Source organism: Procambarus clarkii, chromosome 38, assembly GCF_040958095.1.
Source record: "Procambarus clarkii isolate CNS0578487 chromosome 38, FALCON_Pclarkii_2.0, whole genome shotgun sequence".
NCBI classification, from domain to species: domain Eukaryota; kingdom Metazoa; phylum Arthropoda; class Malacostraca; order Decapoda; family Cambaridae; genus Procambarus; species Procambarus clarkii.
The window spans coordinates 32,096,589-32,116,133 of NC_091187.1; the positions used below are offsets into that span (position 1 = coordinate 32,096,589).

The 19,545-nt window shown below is 48.2% G+C and overlaps 1 protein-coding gene and 1 long non-coding RNA gene across 2 annotated transcripts in view; one reads left to right on the plus strand and one right to left on the minus strand.

Moving 5' to 3' along the window:
- The window catches only part of LOC123748449 (uncharacterized), a 579,862-nt gene that overhangs the window by 189,196 nt on the left and 371,121 nt on the right, over window positions 1-19,545 (minus strand). The window lies entirely within an intron of this gene.
- LOC138372237 (uncharacterized) lies at window positions 1,201-2,321 on the plus strand. Its single transcript, XR_011230759.1, has 3 exons — window positions 1,201-1,598; window positions 1,740-1,868; window positions 2,243-2,321. It is a non-coding gene; the product is annotated as an uncharacterized lncRNA (long non-coding RNA).

Here is a 19,545-nt window from a genome sequence, read left to right on the forward strand (position 1 = left end):
GCTTCCAGTCTCTCCAGGACCGCCGTGATCGCTACTGTCTTTGCTATCTTGCGCGGTCCTTGCAACAACCTTCCTCTCGCCTCTGTCGTCCTTGAACTTTTACCCCTCCTGCTGTTCCTGTTCCTCTTCACCACCTCCCTCTTTCAGTCCGGTTATCTCGCTGATAGGATTCTCTTTCCGTTCGTATTTCTAATATCTCTCCTCGTGTTGTTCCTTCTTTGCCCCCGTGGAGAGTCCCTCTTCCGTAGTTTTTTCCGTTTTATCCTTGTTTTTATCAAAATTATCAAAAATTAGTAGTTATCAAAAGAAGGCTCAAATCGGGAAAGATATGTAGAACCATCGAATATGAGGAATAATCAGAGGGCGCTAAATATCACTAAGGATGCCAATACGAGAACAGAAACGCATAGGCGAACGATATCAAAAATATCAGATTCGCCAAGAATTCTATCAAGGGACAAGCAACCACGAGGGACGGTCGGAAAGCAAGACACTCACTCGTTCAGGAAGTCAGGACATTCAACAAGGATATGTAAGAGTGACAATACAATTTGGACAATAAGGAGCAGGGCGGCACTCTATTAAGTGAGCGTTAGTTAATCGTGTATGGCCAATACACAACCTCGCCAGAGCCATTTCCCATCGATGGTTACGGTAGTTGGAGGAAGGCCATCAGGACACACTACTCTTAGGAGTACGCAATATGTTACCAGTAACAGAAGACAAACAAACCAGCCAATGGGTAAGAATGGTGGAATGAATTACTGGGTAAAAGTCAAAATAAGGAATACCTTGACTGGAGATGGAACAAGAGCAGACAGCTTCTCTAGCAGCAGCATCCGTATGCTCACTTAAGGGGGCATTATCATTGTTTGGCCGAAAAAATTCGGCCAAACACGAAAAATTTATAAAAATACTACAACGTTCTGGCAACACCGTGGTGCAAACCGTTTAATGTTATGATAATAAATAACGTAATTAGAGTAAATTTTCCAGCCGCAATTGTCCGAAATCTGGTCCTCGCGGCTCGGGTGCGCCGTAGGGTGATGCGTCATAAGTTGTAAGCGTCTAGTATTTCGCAATAGAGTAGAAAATATCTTGTTATGCATATACAAATTATTAACACACTCGCTGGCAACTGTCTTGTGTGAGAGGGAGGGACGATAAGATTACTGGCTCAGTCACCCACTCTGTGTCTGTGTGGGTGGTCGTATGCCTGACGCGCTCTCACAGATCGTATTTTCTTGCATATACTGCACAATGGATATAGTATCGGACAAGAAGAAAGCTCTAAAGGCAAGAGCTCTACGCGTTAGCCAAGTAAAGAAGGAGCGTAAAGCCACACTGAGGCAAAACAAGAGTTCTCTTGAGTGAAGAGAGAGGGCAGCCTCCCGCCCCACAAACACTACCTCGCCTCACTCCCAGGCACCCACACCTCCTGTGGCACCTGCCACACCTCCTGCTGCACCTGCCACACCACCTGTGGCACCTGCCACACCACCTGCGGCACCTGCCACTCAAGATCTTAGACCTGCAACTCAAGACGTTCTCCCTCTTGATGTTGCAAGATGTTGCATATTTCAGACCAATTATATTAGGTTAGTATGTATTATTTTTTATATCTTGATACTACATCATAAATAATTGTAAATATAAAGCTGCTGTCTTTTTTTTATTTTTTATTTTTTTTATTTTTTTTTTATTTTTATTTTTTTTAATATTTTTTTTTTTTTTATCAGGCGATCTTCATGGAACTTACACACCTTACTGAAGGAATGCCAATCTAGCAGGGTGGTAATTTTGATTGAAATTGGTCGTTCATCAACCTCAGCCAAAGGTGGCTGAACTTTGACTTTGATTTTTTACAGGTAACTAATTTGCAACTATATGGTTGAATAACTTTTTTATTTTTTATTCAATTTACATGGAACTTGCACATTATATGTAGAGTCTGTGCCTCTAAAAACCCAAGTTATATATTTCCCCTAAGATCATTTATTGATTTTATATATATTTATAAACATCATTTTGTTGCATAATTTTTTGGGTGAACTTTGAAAATTTGTATTATTGCACTAAATAGGTTTGGGATAATAATGCCACTAGACAACCTTTATTATATAGTATTGTGATAGCTGAGTATCATAGAAATAATTTCAGTTGATATTTGTATTTGTTATATCAACTTTAAAACATGTAAAAAAATGGTTAAATTTTTTTTTTTTTCTCCCTCTCTATTTAGGCTGCGATGCTGAAACTTGGACCACTTGCAGCCCTCTTCACGTGTAACACGTCAATAAATTTTCATTGCACTAGAACAACTTTTATGAACCCTATCTTTAAAGAAACACCAATATGGCTGGGAACCCAGCAAAACTCAACTGACTTAAATTTACTGGAAATAAGAAACAGCCAATGTGGAACCTCGACGACAACTAGATGGAGCGGATTAAAGAAACCAAGAGCGATGAGGGCTCTACGCGAGTCAACAATAACCACAAAGGAAGATTGACAACGAGAAAGTGGGAGACGAAGAGCATAGAGAGTAGCATAAAGTTCTGCAGTGAAAATTCTAGTCTCCGGAGGTAGGCGACTTATATAAGTGTGGTAAGGAATACCTACAACAGAGTAGCCTACACCGTCCGCAGACTTAGACCCATCGGTGAAGATGGAGCGGGAGTGTGAAGAAAAGTGCTCAAGGAAAAGACATTTCAGAACCGTAGGAGTAGGAGGGGTATAAGCTTTAGTGATGCGGGACTAGGAAGAACAAAATTTTGACAGGGGGACTCGTCACGGGGGCAAGGAAGAAACAATACGACGAGAAATATGAGAAATACGAAACGAAAGAGAATCCTGTGGGCGAGATAACCGGACAGAAAAAGGGAGGTGGTGAAGAGGAACAGGAACTACAAGAGGGGTAAAAGTCAAAGCAGAACAGAGGCAAGAGGAAGGAGGTTGCAAGGACCGTGCAAGATAGCGAGGACGTTAGGGATCACCGCGGTCCCGGAGAGAGAGGAAGCCAGTCTCATCATACAAGCTGAGGGCTGGAGTCGAACGAAAGGCACCAGAGCTGAGGCGCAACTCAGCATGGTTCAAAGCATCAAGATGGTGAAGATTAGAAGAAGATGCAGACGAGAAAGCAGAGCAGCCATAATCGAGTTTAGAGAGGACGAGAGAGGAATGTAAAGCGAGGAGAATGCACCTATCTGCTCCACAAGAAGAATGGGATAAAACCTTAAGGAGGGTAAGGGCCTTAGGGCATTCAACTTTGAGGTAAGAATTATGGGGGCAACCAAGACAAAAGAGTGTCAAAGATTAACCCCTAATGCTTAGCGGAATCCTTGTACTCAAGGGGATGACCATAGAGCAACAGAGAGGGACGAAAAACGATATGCTTCCAAGTAAGTCATAGCACAAATCTTAGACGTAGAGACGGGAAGCCATGATCGATGGCCCAAGATGACACGGCATCAATCACAAGTTGAAGCCACTGTTGAAGGAGAGGCGAATCATCACCCTGACAGCAAACGGTAAGATCGTCGATACAGAGAGGAAAAGACGGCAGAAGGATTGGAGGAAAAAATACCAATGAGGGCAACCAGAGAGTAGTGCTCAGAACACTACCTTGAGGTACACCCTCATATTGCCGAAATGGGGCAGAGAGTGGTATCAAGCCTCGCTTGAAAGGAACGACATGTGAGGAAACTTTGGAGAAAGAGAGGGAGATTACCATGAAGGCCAAAAGAATGAAGTTGGGACAGAATATGATATCTCCAAGTTTTGTCTTAAGCTTTTCCAGGTCAAAAAGGACAGCAACAACGGAGGTCTTCGCAGCAAAAGCAGTACGAATATAGACCCCCAAGTTCACCACGACATCTGTTGTGCTGCAGCACTTGCGAAAACCAAACTGAGACGGGGAGAGGTGGTGACAGTGTTCCAAGGACCACATCAGACGAACGTTAACCATACGTTCAAAGAGTTTGCAAACACAACTCGTGAGGACAATAGGGCATAAATCTTTCGGGGATCTTCCAAGAGACCCTGGTTTCCGAACAGGGAGGACAACAGCATCGAGCCAGTCCTCGGGCACTGACGACGACTCCCAGACCCGATTATACAAACTCGGTAAATACTGAGACGTGCACGGAGGGATACGGCGATGCATCTCATAATGAATACCATCGGAGCCCGCCGCCGTAGAACCGCAGAAGGCCAGGGCAGACTGAAGTTCAGAGAGAGAGAAGGGATCGTTATAGGGAGATGTCTGAGATGGATGCAGAAATCTAAAGAACGAGATTCAAAAACAGGCTTACATAGAAGGAACATTGAGAAATATGAGAACCAGAGCTGGCAGAAGAAAAGTGAAACCCAGTTCAGTCGCGACCTGCAACGGGTCCGCCACAAGAGTACCCGGAGGTGAAGGACAGGCGAGACATCGGGAATGAACTTACCCGCAATCTGGCGGATACGCTTCTAGATTTGCGGCAGAGGGGTTTCGGACGAAATGGTAGAAACATAAGACTTCTAACACTCACGCTTAGCTGTAAGGATGGTCCTATGGGCCACTGCACTCGCCTTCCGAAAGAAAAGAAAAGAATCAGCTGTCTGCCGGCGGTGGTGTGTCTTACAGTCCATATCCTTACAGTGGACAGACAGCCCGAGTACAACCCACATTCCACTAGGGAACGTACTTCTGCGTTTCCCGAAATGAAGAGCGAGGAATAGAGTGGAGGGCAGCGTCGAAGATGGTGTCATGAGGAAAGTGCGAGGGAGAGGCAGAATCGAAAAGTCGGAGAGAGCAGCACGGAGCGTAAAGAGGTTCCAGTCTGCTTTGGCAAACTGCCACCTAGGGAAGGACAGGGGAGAGTGAAAAGAGAAAAGGGTAACAAGGATGGGGAAATGTTCACTGCCATGGAGGTCATCAAGAACCTGCCAAGTGAAATCCATGTAAAGAGACAGCAAGCAGAGAAAAAGATAAAGACAGAAAAGGGAATGAGTCCCAGAGTCCAAATGAGTGGGCTCGGCAGAATTCAGAAGAGACAGGGAAGAGGAGAGGATGGACAGTTCAAGAAGACAACCCCGGGTGTTTGTCAGAACATCACCCCAGAGGACATGTCGACAATTGAAATCACCCAGGAGGAGCACACCCACCAAACACACACCGAAACTACGACGTTGGTACAACGTTCGAGCAAGTTTTAACACCACCTAACCAGTTTTAACACCACCTAACCAGTTATAACAACCAATATAGCAAGTTGTAACAACGTTCTAATACGTCAAAAACACGTGAAGCCAAGATGTAACAACTTTATTTCAAGTTGTAACAAGCGGAAAATAGAGACAGTTTCGGTTTGTGTTTCCAGGGCAGGCTCTGGCAAAGAGTCCAGAAGGTGTTTAAGATCAGGAAGAGAAAGCCGGACATTTGGGGGGAGGTAAATAGAACAAACCGTGTACCATTTACACACAAAGACAAATATTGGAGAAGCGACAAAAAAAAAGGGGGGGGGGACGAAGGGAACATCAGAACGAATCAAGAGAGCAGAAGAGTTATTGGCTCCAGTTTTTGCTGTGGGATTTGAAAGGAATAGCCACAGTAGCGACCAGGACGGACACCAAGTATCGGCTCCTGGAGACAGACACAAAGGGGCGAAAACGGAGAAATCAGAAGTTGGAGTTCATGGAAATTGGCGTAATAACCACGAAATTTCCATTGAGGAATAGACATCGACAAAAGAGAAAGGACAGCAACAGAAAACAATGAAGGAACAAAGGTTAAAAAGGAACACAGCATGTCAAAGAAGCGCAGGATCAGGGTCAGGGTTAGGGGGCATGAGTAGTCTGAGTAAGGATGGAGGGAAGGGAGCAGGAGGACAGATCAGGGGCGAACGAGCAGGATCCGGATTAGAAGGAGGAGGGGGAGTGGAGGGGGGACAACCGAGGGTCAAGGAGAGCAGCAGAAGGAGGGGCAGAAACAAGGGCAGCAACTGAGAAGGAAGTGGGGGGGGCCAAAAGAACCTCCACAGCAGGAACAGGGGGTGCGACCACCGAAACGGGAGAGAATGGAGTGAGAGAGTCAGAGGTAGGGGGGCGAGAATGAAATCGAAGCCGCCTTACCCGATGGGGAGGAGGAAGGAGACGAGCCAGGCTTTCGCTTCTGACTCAGAGACAGGTGTCCCAGCAACAGCGTACTGGGCAACACTCTGAAGCGTCTCAACAGGAGATGAAGAACGAGAGCAAACAACACGATGACAGCTGAGAAAAGTGATGGACACCAGGCCGCACAGACAGGCGGCGTGGAGAGCGAAGAGATGGTGAAGAAGGATGGGAAGGAGGATCGGAGGGAGATGAGAAAGAAGACACGGGAGACATGACAGACTGGGTAGAAAGAAGGGGAACCCCAGACATGGTACCATGATCGGGACCTGTCGGAGCAGAAGTTAAAGGAACAGCGGAGGAGGCGGTGGGCAGGTCTGGAAATGGTTGTGGGACTGAGGAAGGTGAGAAGGCCGAGGAGAGGAAGAGCGCAACACGCGATCATAAGAGACGCCAGCGAAAAGGAGATGGCAAACTTGGCGCCTTTCCTCAAGAAATGACAAACATTCCCGGTGCTTCAAGGTGAGGACGTCTGCTTCAAGTTTATAATGTACGGGAGAAGGTAGGGTGGGTCTCACCGCAATTGAGTCAGCGAGGCCGGGAAGAAGTGCACTCCGACTTAGAGTGACCTTCGTCACACACATGGGACAGAGAAAGACAGTACTGGAGCATCGGAGTGCACCATGCCCTAATCTCTAGTACTTATTACAGAGCCGAGGAGAAGGACTGTACTCGTGAACGGAGCACCTAGCACCAGCAAGAATGACAGAGGGCGGAAGTGTTCGATTATCAAAGGTAATCTTCACAACCCGAAGGGGTTGACGGCGACAACCACGAGGGGACAAGTAAACGTGTCCACCTGGAGGACAGAATGGTCTTGGGCTTCGAGGATATGCCGAATATCTTCGTGGCAGTCCTGTAGATTCCTAACACCGGTTACAACATGGTGAGGGAGAACAGTGCTAACACTGGCATTCAACCGAGCGTTCTTAGTGATAAGAACAGGGGCCTCGCCAAGGCAGGATAAGGCGGCTATGTGGGTGGCTGCATCCTAAGAAGGAGCAGCAATGACGCGTGTACCGAGATGGGTGGGGTTGAAAGTAAGAGGCATCTACTGAATCGACAAGGTGCCTATGGAGGGAGAAATCGTCAGGAAGTGTAGAATCCAGAGGGAGGAGATCAAAGTATTTGGGCCACGAAGCGGGACGAAACAAGTCCTGGTACGCATTAGTACAGGAAGTGATCGTGCGAGTGTGGCTGTGGCATGGACGGCTATGAGAACCATTTTACCATCACAACCGGACAAAAGAGGATGGTAGCCGCGGCTAATTCCCCATCCTCCCGCCGGCACTCTGATGGTAATCTTGCGCATGGTATCAAATCTCCTCATTCTTTGGGGCACACGTGAGGAACACAAATGCAAATTAGCTACGGCTACCATCTACAAAATCTACATAGCCGTAAAGGAGGTCAAGTAATATTTGGTTAGTTATGGGTTTAATTGGTCCCTTGCCTGCATTGTTGATATTGTCAATGGCCACTTCTGGCAGCGTCAACTGGCCACTTCTGGCAGCGGCCACTGGCCACTTCTGGCAGCGGCCACTGGCCACTTCTGGCAGCGGCCACTGGCAACTTCTGGCAGCGGCCACTGGCCACTTCTGGCAGCGGCCACTGGCCACTTCTGGCAGCGTCAACTGGCCACTTCTGGCAGCGGCCACTGGCCACTTCTGGCAGCGTCCACTGGCCACTTCTGGCAGCGGCCACTGGCCACTTCTGGCAGCGTCCACTGGCCACTTCTGGCAGCGTCCACTGGCCACTTCTGGCAGCGGCCACTGGCCACTTCTGGCAGCGGCCACTGGCCACTTCTGGCAGCGGCCACTGGCCACTTCTGGCAGCGTCCACTGGCCACTTCTGGCAGCGGCCACTGGCCACTTCTGGCAGCGGCCACTGGCCACTTCTGGCAGCGGCCACTGGCCACTTCTGGCAGCGGCCACTGGCCACTTCTGGCAGCGTCCACTGGCCACTTCTGGCAGCGGCCACTGGCCACTTCTGGCAGCGGCCACTGGCCACTTCTGGCAGCGGCCACTGGCCACTTCTGGCAGCGTCCACTGGCCACTTCTGGCAGCGGCCACTGGCCACTTCTGGCAGCGGCCACTGGCCACTTCTGGCAGCGGCCACTGGCCACTTCTGGCAGCGGCCACTGGCCACTTCTGGCAGCGGCCACTGGCCACTTCTGGCAGCGGCCACTGGCCACTTCTGGCAGCGGCCACTGGCCACTTCTGGCAGCGGCCACTGGCCACTTCTGGCAGCGGCCACTGGCCACTTCTGGCAGCGGCCACTGGCCACTTCTGGCAGCGGCCACTGGCCACTTCTGGCAGCGGCCACTGGCCACTTCTGGCAGCGGCCACTGGCCACTTCTGGCAGCGGCCACTGGCCACTTCTGGCAGCGGCCACTGGCCACTTCTGGCAGCGGCCACTGGCCACTTCTGGCAGCGGCCACTGGCCACTTATGGCAGCGGCCACTGGCCACTTCTGGCAGCGGCCACTGGCCACTTCTGGCAGCGGCCACTGGCCACTTATGGCAGCGGCCACTGGCCACTTATGGTAGCGGCCACTGGCCACTTATGGCAGCGGCCACTGGCCACTTCTGGCAGCGGCCACTGGCCACTTCTGGCAGCGGCCACTGGCCACTTCTGGCAGCGGCCACTGGCCACTTATGGCAGCGGCCACTGGCCACTTCTGGCAGCGGCCACTGGCCACTTATGGCAGCGGCCACTGGCCACTTCTGGCAGCGGCCACTGGCCACTTCTGGCAGCGGCCAATGGCCACTTCTGGCAGCGGCCAATGGCCACTTATGGCAGCGACCACTGGCCACTTATGGCAGCGGCCACTGGCCACTTATGGCAGCGGCCACTGGCCACTTATGGCAGCGGCCACTGGCCACTTATGGCAGCGGCCACTGGCCACTTATGGCAGCGGCCACTGGCCACTTATGGCAGCGGCCACTGGCCACTTCTGGCAGCGGCCACTGGCCACTTATGGCAGCGGCCACTGGCCACTTATGGCAGCGGCCACTGGCCACTTATGGCAGCGGCCACTGGCCACTTATGGCAGCGGCCACTGGCCACTTCTGGCAGCGGCCAATGGCCACTTATGGCAGCGGCCACTGGCCACTTATGGCAGCGGCCACTGGCCACTTATGGCAGCGGCCACTGGCCACTTATGGCAGCGGCCACTGGCCACTTATGGCAGCGGCCACTGGCCACTTATGGCAGCGGCCACTGGCCACTTATGGCAGCGGCCACTGGCCACTTATGGCAGCGGCCACTGGCCACTTATGGCAGCGGCCACTGGCCACTTATGGCAGCGGCCACTGGCCACTTATGGCAGCGGCCACTGGCCACTTATGGCAGCGGCCACTGGCCACTTATGGCAGCGGCCACTGGCCACTTATGGCAGCGGCCACTGGCCACTTATGGCAGCGGCCACTGGCCACTTATGGCAGCGGCCACTGGCCACTTATGGCAGCGGCCACTGGCCACTTATGGCAGCGGCCACTGGCCACTTCTGGCAGCGGCCACTGGCCACTTCTGGCAGCGGCCACTGGCCACTTCTGGCAGCGGCCACTGGCCACTTCTGGCAGCGGCCACTGGCCACTTCTGGCAGCGGCCACTGGCCACTTCTGGCAGCGGCCACTGGCCACTTCTGGCAGCGGCCACTGGCCACTTCTGGCAGCGGCCACTGGCCACTTCTGGCAGCGGCCACTGGCCACTTCTGGCAGCGGCCACTGGCCACTTCTGGCAGCGGCCACTGGCCACTTATGGCAGCGGCCACTGGCCACTTATGGCAGCGGCCACTGGCCACTTATGGCAGCGGCCACTGGCCACTTATGGCAGCGGCCACTGGCCACTTATGGCAGCGGCCACTGGCCACTTATGGCAGCGGCCACTGGCCACTTCTGGCAGCGGCCACTGGCCACTTCTGGCAGCGGCCACTGGCCACTTCTGGCAGCGGCCACTGGCCACTTCTGGCAGCGGCCACTGGCCACTTCTGGCAGCGGCCACTGGCCACTTATGGCAGCGGCCACTGGCCACTTATGGCAGCGGCCACTGGCCACTTATGGCAGCGGCCACTGGCCACTTCTGGCAGCGGCCACTGGCCACTTCTGGCAGCGCCCACTGGCCACTTCTGGCAGCGCCCACTGGCCACTTCTGGCAGCGGCCACTGGCCACTTCTGGCAGCGGCCACTGGCCACTTCTGGCAGCGGCCAATGGCCACTTCTGGCAGCGGCCACTGGCCACTTATGGCAGCGGCCACTGGCCACTTATGGCAGCGGCCACTGGCCACTTATGGCAGCGGCCACTGGCCACTTATGGCAGCGGCCACTGGCCACTTCTGGCAGCGCCCACTGGCCACTTCTGGCAGCGGCCACTGGCCACTTATGGCAGCGGCCACTGGCCACTTCTGGCAGCGGCCACTGGCCACTTCTGGCAGCGCCCACTGGCCACTTCTGGCCATGCGTGTGCGTGCATGTTATGGTCGTAGCGGCAAGAGTAACTAGCGCCTTGGAGCCCGGTTGAGGAGTAGCCAATTACAAGCCAAGAAGGAACTGTTGCGTCAGACTATTAACCAATGAGAAGCAATGTGGTGAGTATATAACTGGGAGCTGGCGCCGTGGTGTGTTAGTTACTTCCTCACCTCCACGGTAAGACTTCTTATCATAGCGAAGGTTTGTGTTATTATGTTAAGTTTTGTTGAAGTGTTTGTTATATGTATTTTGTTGGTTTCACTTTTTTAAGTTTTCTAATAGGTATTAAGGTACCTGACTAAACCTCTTAAAGGTTTATTGCTACACAACTGTCTTATATCTTGCCTCGTGCTAGTATAGTGAGTATTCAAAGCTACCACAATACTCTTAAATAGGTATCTCAGATCTGTCCCCGCGATTCATTTGGAGGTGGTAGTTCACTGCAATTACTCTAAACTGGAAGGTAGAGCCTGGCAGCAATTGAAGTAATTTTTTCAAGCATAATGCAAAACTACCAATTTTAGAGGTAAAGGTACTCACCAGGGTGGATGCTACTGTCATAAGACCTAAACATTGACATCTGGTAGATAACCTCGTGGTAGCTAAATCTACAAACTGTGTAGGTTATTTGGCTATTACAATAAATTTGAACTAAATATGGTGGAAACGGAAGATGCTGTTCTTAATGAAGTTGACCAGAAGGTTAAGTTAGACCCCTTGCATTACTTCCATAAACTCCGGTGACTTTTCTAATTTTCGTTCAACAAATGCTACATAACTCCACGTCCAACAGTGTTGGACGTACTGGTGGGGGGGGGGGGTTTGGGGAGAAGGAATTAGGATGATGTAACTACTGCAGTACATGTACTGAACCATGACTTTATATTGCCCAGCACCTCCAAACATTAGTACCTCTAGTCGTAGAGGTTAGCACAAAGACCTTGCCAAAAACGTATCCATGTAATGGATTTTAGAGTGAAAGTTAACTAATTTCACCCGTATCAAAATGATGCATAAAGCTTCAAATGTTCCTGGCCCAACAATGTAAACTCAAAATTGCCAGCGATGATGATGAATTAGTGGACTAACTTCCTTCTTCTAAAGTTGTATGCATGGAATGAGTCTCGCCAGATCGATTCAAGCTTCCTAAACTTTGTGAAAGTACAGCTACTTTGCCCTCTACAGAAAGTTGATACAAACGGCTCGTGCGTGTATTGAACCTATAGGGCACTGATCCTGATGGACAATAACTTGTCTAACGAAGCGGGTATCTAAAGAGAACAAAACCTCGTCTATGGTAGTAAAGGCTAAACATTACACAAAACTATGCAAACGAGAGACTGTGGGGGGGGGGGGGGGGGGGGGATAATTTGAACACTTGTCATTTTCTGGTGATCGTACTGGTGGGATCACCAACTTGGAGGTAAGAGTTTACTGCCTTAAACATACTCTAGTATTTTCCCAGGCCAGAGACCAGGTATATAACATCGATTATTGCTCCGGCAATAGTGCTAAACCAGTCAATGAACTATTTTGCTGGAATAAATTGTTTTAACTATGTTCATGTAAACAAAATAATTGCAGTAATCAAAGGATAATTACTACGTCAAGCTCCCTCCATGGTGTGTCCTTGCCGTGGTGAAGCTCGCGTGCACGTCCCGGATGGGCACATGTATAAGCAAGTAGATGGGGTCGCCATGGGTTCTCCCCTAGGTGTCCTGTTTGCAAACTTCTACATGGGTACCATCGAGCAAAAAGTCTTAGTCGACATGAACTTGAAACCGGCCATATACTGCAGGTATGTTGACGACATTTTTACACAGGTACCTTATGTCAGACATCTGCAGAAGCTGAAGGAGGCATTTGAGCAGAGTTCCGTGCTGCGTTTCACTTAAGAGATGGAAAAGGATGGGAAGCTGCCCTTTCTAGATGTAACAGTCATGGAAAAGAGCGGAGGTTTCCACACTGCAGTCTACACTAAGGAAACGAACATAGGAATGTGCCTAAATGCCAACAGCGACTGCCCAAACAGGTACAAGAGGAGTGTTGTTAACGCATATGTCGACTGTGCTCTCAGCCACAGCTGAGAATGGAAGCAAGTCGACGAAGAACTCTGTAGGGTAAGGCAGGTCCTAGTCAACAACGGCTTCTCCAATGGTTTCGTCGAAGACATCATAAGAAGGAAAGTGAAACGCCATGCAACCTCTGACGAGACAACTAACACAACACCTATACCCCCTATTAGACTATTTTACAGGAACTTCTTTTCCACAGCTCATAAAACGGAGGAAAGGGTCCTGAAAGATATTGTTAATAGAAACGTTTTCCCTACAGACAAAAATCAGAGGATACAACTGACGATTTACTATAAAACCAGAAAAACGGGCAGCCTACTCATGAGAAACTCTCCAGACACAAAGCAGAACGCTTTAAAAGAGACCAACGTCGTCTATGCCTTCAAATGCCCACTTGGGGACTGTAAGCTCCAAAAAAAACAGTATATAGGCAAGACAACATCTCTTTCTAGGCGTTTAACGATGCATAAGCAACAGGGCTCCATTAAGGAACATATAATCTCTTCCCACAACCAAACCATCGCCAGAGAAATCCTAGTAAACAACACGGAAATCATCGATAGATACAGCGATAGAAGCCGGCTTGACGTTTGCGAGGCACTGCACATTAAGAAGTCAACACCAGCAATCAACAGCCAATTAATGCACAACTATATTCTACCCACCTCAAGACTCCGCTCCAATATAGAAGCATCAAGAAATATGGACCAATAGGCTTTCTACAATCACTTCCATTTCAATACCCATTGTTTCGTGTTCTGTCTTGTGTTGATGAAATTAATACCCTATTAAATACCACCTCACTCAAATGTAGATATAAACAAATCGGAGATATGCAAGTTCTATTCAGTTGTGTATGTGTAAAGTCTTTGAAAATGTAATATGTTTTACGAAACGCGCTCAAGTGTCGCATCAGACTAGAAATAAAAATGAATTTTGGAGAATTGATTATTGAATTACCTCCAACAGTGAAAAGAATTGTACGAAAGATTGAGAAAATTCGTGTTAGAATTATTAATCTTACTTTTTCGGTCATATTTAATAATATATGTCTACAGGAAAGACTGCTACCAAAATATACTAATATATATATAATATATAATATAATATATATATATATATATATGTATATATATATATATATATATGTATGTACTGTGACGGTGTTCCCCCCCTTATATTTCTCCCACGCCTGCAGTAAGAGTCATGTCTACTTTTCCCAAGTGTTCTCTACGTTGCAGGCATCAATTTGATATATGGGAGAGAGTGGAGTGTTCTCGGAGAGCCGAGAAATTTGTGAAACTATAATATTTTGGCCTTTGGTTTAGGCCCTTTAGGAAGCCAAGATGGCGCTGGCTATCCTGTTTCCCCGCCAAAACTGTGTGACGTCAGTGGCACCGGATTAGTCACCGACAGCAGTATGGCACCGAGAGCCAATGAAAACCTCCCGTGGCGAAAGTGACGTCACGAAAGGAAGGGGGTCCGGGCAGCGCGCCGCACTGGCGCCAGCAGTCAGACACGACACGTCAAGGAGGTTGGACGTGCGACGATTGGTCCTGTCAGTTTGACAGTTGTTTCCCGCTCCCGTGGATTTATGCGTCACCTGAAGTCTGCCAGTACTCTGTGAGGTCTTCCCTAGTTCATGTGTTGAACCAGAGAGGGAATCGACGGTTATTGAGCAATAAGTGCTCCAGTCAGGTACTGTGCAAGAAGAAGTGAAGTCTGTGCAGTGACGTAGGCGACGTCTGAAGCAGTTCACCCAGTCGTGACGGCGTGATGGCTGACAGAGCCACTGGGTAGCAGAGGAAGAAAAGGACTATTTGGGATTCCGGACGACTGCAGCTGAGACGTAGGCGGCAGCCGTTGTTGGGAGAAGTCGACAGCCAGGAGACCGACTCTAACCCTACAAGAAGTCGAGGAAGAGTACGGACCTGCAGAGAAGAAGGCACGGAGACGACGCGCTAAACGGTGGGACGACGAGTGGTTCCGGTAGGACATGACAACGTGTGTGTTGGGGCGTTCCCGACACGAGGACCAGGAGCTACAACTCAACTCTCATCGGAGGATAGGTTGAAGTAGGTGTTTCTAGTTTCCCTCCCCATTCCCCTTTAGTTAGCTATATTATTCGACTATATTATCTAGCCTGAGGATTTTGTCGTGAGCAAGTCTCACCCATGTCACAATAAAGCACCAGTGTGCAGGGAGCCGGTCGGCCGAGCGGACAGCACGCGGGACTTGTGATCCTGTGGTCCTGGGTTCGATCCCAGGCGCCGGCGAGAAACACTGGGCAAAGTTTCTTTCACCCTATGCCCCTGTTACCTAGCAGTAAAATAGGTACCTGGGTGTTAGTCAGCTGTCACGGGCTGCTTCCTGGGGGTGGAGGCCTGGTCGAGGACCGGGCCGCGGGGACACTAAAGCCCCGAAATCATCTCAAGATAACCTCAAGATAACCTCAAGGATAGTACTATCAAGAGTACTTATAATTTTCATGTTTTATTGGTGTGTAGAGGCACCCGGAACAAGTGATAAATATACTGTGTTTTGTATATCTTTCTAGAGACTTTGATGAGAACATATAGTGATAAATTATATATAATATTATGCCAGTATTTGGAAGTTAGGATATGTGCCCAGAAACTATTGATGTACCATGTATTGATGTCTGATTTATATACACTATATATGTCTATGTTCATGCAGTGATTAATCATTTGTGAGTACAGTGAATTATTGAGTTATCGCCCACGAGAGAAAGTACTGAAAACTCCAGTGTTAAATACTTCATAATATACCATTGAATGAAGGGCAGGTAAAAAACCATTACAGTGAGTCATTGTCGCATTGATTGTAGAAACGAATATTTGAGCCCGAGTATGGTGTAACTAAGTAATACGTGCTATTGTAGCCAATATCGAGTGTGCGAGTTTCTAGCAATATTGGAGAACTTAAAGAAACAGCGCGCGTGAATCTAGAAAACAAGCAATAAACTTTCGCTCGGGGCCAGGCAATCAGCTGTTCTTGACATTGACGAGGAGGGGAGGTGTTGCCACTTAGTGAGTGCATAATATTCGTGGGAACTACCGGCCACAGCCAGGATCAGCTGATTTATTTATTGATTGACCTTGTGACATCTTTCATGCATTTTAAGTAAAATACAAAATTACTTCTGTGTTTATATCATCCCCTCCATTGATCTTGTGGCTATATTATACTGGAAAGCAAAGAGTGATAAGAGTAAGTACCTGCCTGATTCCTGATCTTTTGAGTGACCTTGCCAAGGCTACCACTAATTCCACCAGTCCACTGAGGTGTTACTGGACACCGAAAACACCAGTTGGCGACCTTGTGGTTAATAGTAAAGCCCTATTGTTGGATGCGGGCCACACGACAGTTAAGTAAACAAGAAGTGTGTTCCCACTCCTTCTCTATCAGAAGGCCGGTTGAGATTGACTGGGATACTCTCCTGGCGTGCAGTGGCGCCGAAAGGATTAGAGTGAAGACCTGCTAGGCTACGGTGAGTGACCTTGAGATACCGTTGCTCACCCAGAGTAAGAGCAAGAGTAAGTGCAAACCCCAACATTGGCGACCTCGCCAGGATTAGGTACAGTTAAGGTTGCTCACCGAGTAGAGAGAGAACTTATAAACCCCAACAGTATATATATATATATATATATATATATATATATATATATATATATATATATATGTAATGTCTCTCTGTCAGGGGACATTTTTCCTGCTCTCTCGTGCACTGAATTATGTACGAAATTGCATAGTGCACCAGTGATGTGTACAGTGATTCAACTTTCTGAATATAACTTTTCCACAGTCGTGTTGGGTGTCGTTGGACAGCCCATGACATTTGCTAGCCATTGATGTCATTCTGATCGCTGTATCAGGTCTGTGAAGGAAATTACAGGAGGGAGTTGATTTCAGGGAAATTTTGTACAAGTGTAGAGAGGGAGGTATGGGGGGTTAACGGCCGTAGACCACCCCCTCTATCACGTGTCCACCTCGTGTGAGAGGGGGAAGCGTTATGAGGCAAGTACGCCATTGGCCAAAGGCTCCTGGGCCTCGGGAATGCTGAACCGTGATTGGCCAAGACGCTGAGGGGTACAGCATGGTACCCCAGAGGCAGCCTTGGAGGGAAAAGACATTCTTACCTAGAACGTTGCTTGGGGAGGTCGTAATTTCCCATGCTAGGCCAAGCATCGGGAAATACCGCCTGCAACATTACTAAAGTCACGCCTATCATCTTGCTATCTTTCCGTGTACCGTGCATAAGAATCCGGTAATAGGAAAGTTGCTTGTACCGAACCGTGTGAACTTGTCATCTAGCCGCGTAATTGTGGGACGCCATCTCATAGCAACTGGACTGAGTGAGGCGTTAATTATAGGGCTATGAAAGTGACATCCACCGTCTATCGTATCTGTGCTTGAAGGTACTGCTGTGAGACATGCTAGAGAAGGTTTCAATGTTATGAGAGAAACCTTAAAAGTTCTAATTCTGAGGAACAGTGAAGGACTCAGTCTCGGGTCTCGTGTACCGTGTAACACTGTGTACCGTCTTATCCTGGGGTACCGTGTCAAGTGGAAGGGGCGTGGTACCGCATCCCTGCTGTTGTGCGCTCACCCTGGCCTGCCTAAGCCGGTATGTCTGCGCCACCCAGGTCTGTGTGTGGAGCTATCCCCGTGGTCTAGGACCCTGTGCTCCACCTGACCACATGTAGGAAGTGAGGACGCCTACGTCATCATCCAGCAGCAGCAGTGGGAGTGTGATTGACGTGTATGTGTGAAAGGGAGTGTTGCGGGCCCGCACAATTGATGTAAGTACACTATTTCCGTTTGGGTAATAAAAATCTGTAGCTGGGTTCGCAACAAGTGTTCCATCTGTCCTTTGTCCCAGCGACCACCTGGTGAGGTGAATGGGAATTGGAGACGAGAGTCTACACTGTTTGCCGTCATCAAGTTGAGGTTGGGCCCAACTGTGATTTTTGACGTGTGTGAAGACACGTAGTGACACATTCAGAGGTAGAGTAAAGTGAGTTATTTGCTTCTATTTTTTCTATGTGCCGCGTATGTATTCATTGTAATTTGATTCCCTTTTTCAGCAGTGAAAGTGGTAACAGGGAGATTTTCCTTGGTTATAAATTTTACTGTTGTGGTAAAGTGTGAATTATTGGTGGATAATTTACTGCGGGAAGTCATTTACAAGTTTTGCCGTGAGTGGCAAAGATGTACTATGTTGTACTGTGTTGTACTGTGATGTACTGTGTTGTACCGTGTGTAAACCGTAGACAAGTTTGACCTTGGTGGAAGGCGTTGTGTACTGTGAAGGATTCCGTGAGAATTAGTCAGTTAACGTCACCGAGGGTCACGATTTACTTAACGAGGTCACTTGTTCGTTGAACATTGTTGTGATTAACGTAGGGACGTGTAAAGGCAACAGTCAGTGAAGTTCACGCAGTGGAGGAATTGTCATGTGAAGACTAACGTAGTGTTAACGATTTAACGAGCTGTCGTTAATTGAGTGATTAACGTAAGGGGTTGACGGTCTGTTATGATCGGAGTCAATTGCGCTGTAATTAAGCTGCTGTAATTCATTGGACTGATCAGCTCTGTCTGCAGACAGGGTGATTAAGCACTCGTAGCTTATTAAAGAGAACTAGTAACTGCCACTTAGTGAATTCACCAGGTGTTGATGTTGTTGTTTACACGGAGTGTGTTGTAACCTTGTGTGGTACAGTAGTCTACCCTCGTTAAGGTAATCTTGTCGTAAGACCGGAAGAGAACTGTCAGTTGAGAGACGGTAGGCTTTATCAATAATTGTCTGAATTAATAAGCTGTTGTATTCAGTAATTAATTGGGAATTACTCACCGAATGCTTGACTTTCAAGTTGATGTAATTAATTGATGTACGAGTTATTGCTGCCATTTAAGTGTCGTTGAGACACGTGTGTATTAACGTAATTGTTTAAATTCAATTAGAGTAACTTTTGTTTTGATTGTCCTGAGAGACGAGTGTTAACGTAAGATTTTTTATAAGGGGTTATCATTCTTGGATTAACCGCCTTGTTACCTCGTTGTGGGCAGCGAGTGCCAGTCAAGTCTTTGTGATTATAGTATTGATCACCGTGAAGCCATGACAATATTGATTGCAAGCAAGCGTCACCAGTGGGCACCACTTTGTTCAGTTAGTGTCATTTAGTCAGTCAGCGACGACGGGATAAGGATACCGTGGATCCATCAGGCTGTTGATTAGCTGTTCTTGAATGTGCCACTGGAGTGACAGTAAAGTAACGTAAATTCACTGTGTAGTAGTTTGTCTTTTGTGAATAAATTGTTTTGTTATAGAAAACGGTCGTTTATGTCAAACCTTCCAATATTACTGCCCCACATTTTATGTTCTGCAACGCTTTGCCTGCTTATGTTCATATCAAGTATGTATCTAAAGCTCGAGTCCATTGCACAGCACCACACTTCTATAAATAAGAAGTGAGAAACCGTCAGCTACCCTTTATTAGTTGTCAACTAGGAGCCAGCGACCTAAGTGACAGGTGATACCCGTGTGGTTTCGCCTGGCGGTTTGCTCCCGCGGTCCTATGATCTTAGGCTTTAAGACTAAATATCTGCCACTGGCAGCTCTTGCTGTTTAAGGTCTGCCTCTCTTGCGAGGTAGTTATGATTAACGTAACATCAATAGGACTTAATTCTTTTGATAACCTGTCAAAGAAAAAAAACTCTCTCTCTCTCTCTCTCTATATATATATATATATATATATATATATATATATATATATATATATATATATATATATATATATATATATATATATAATTTTATAT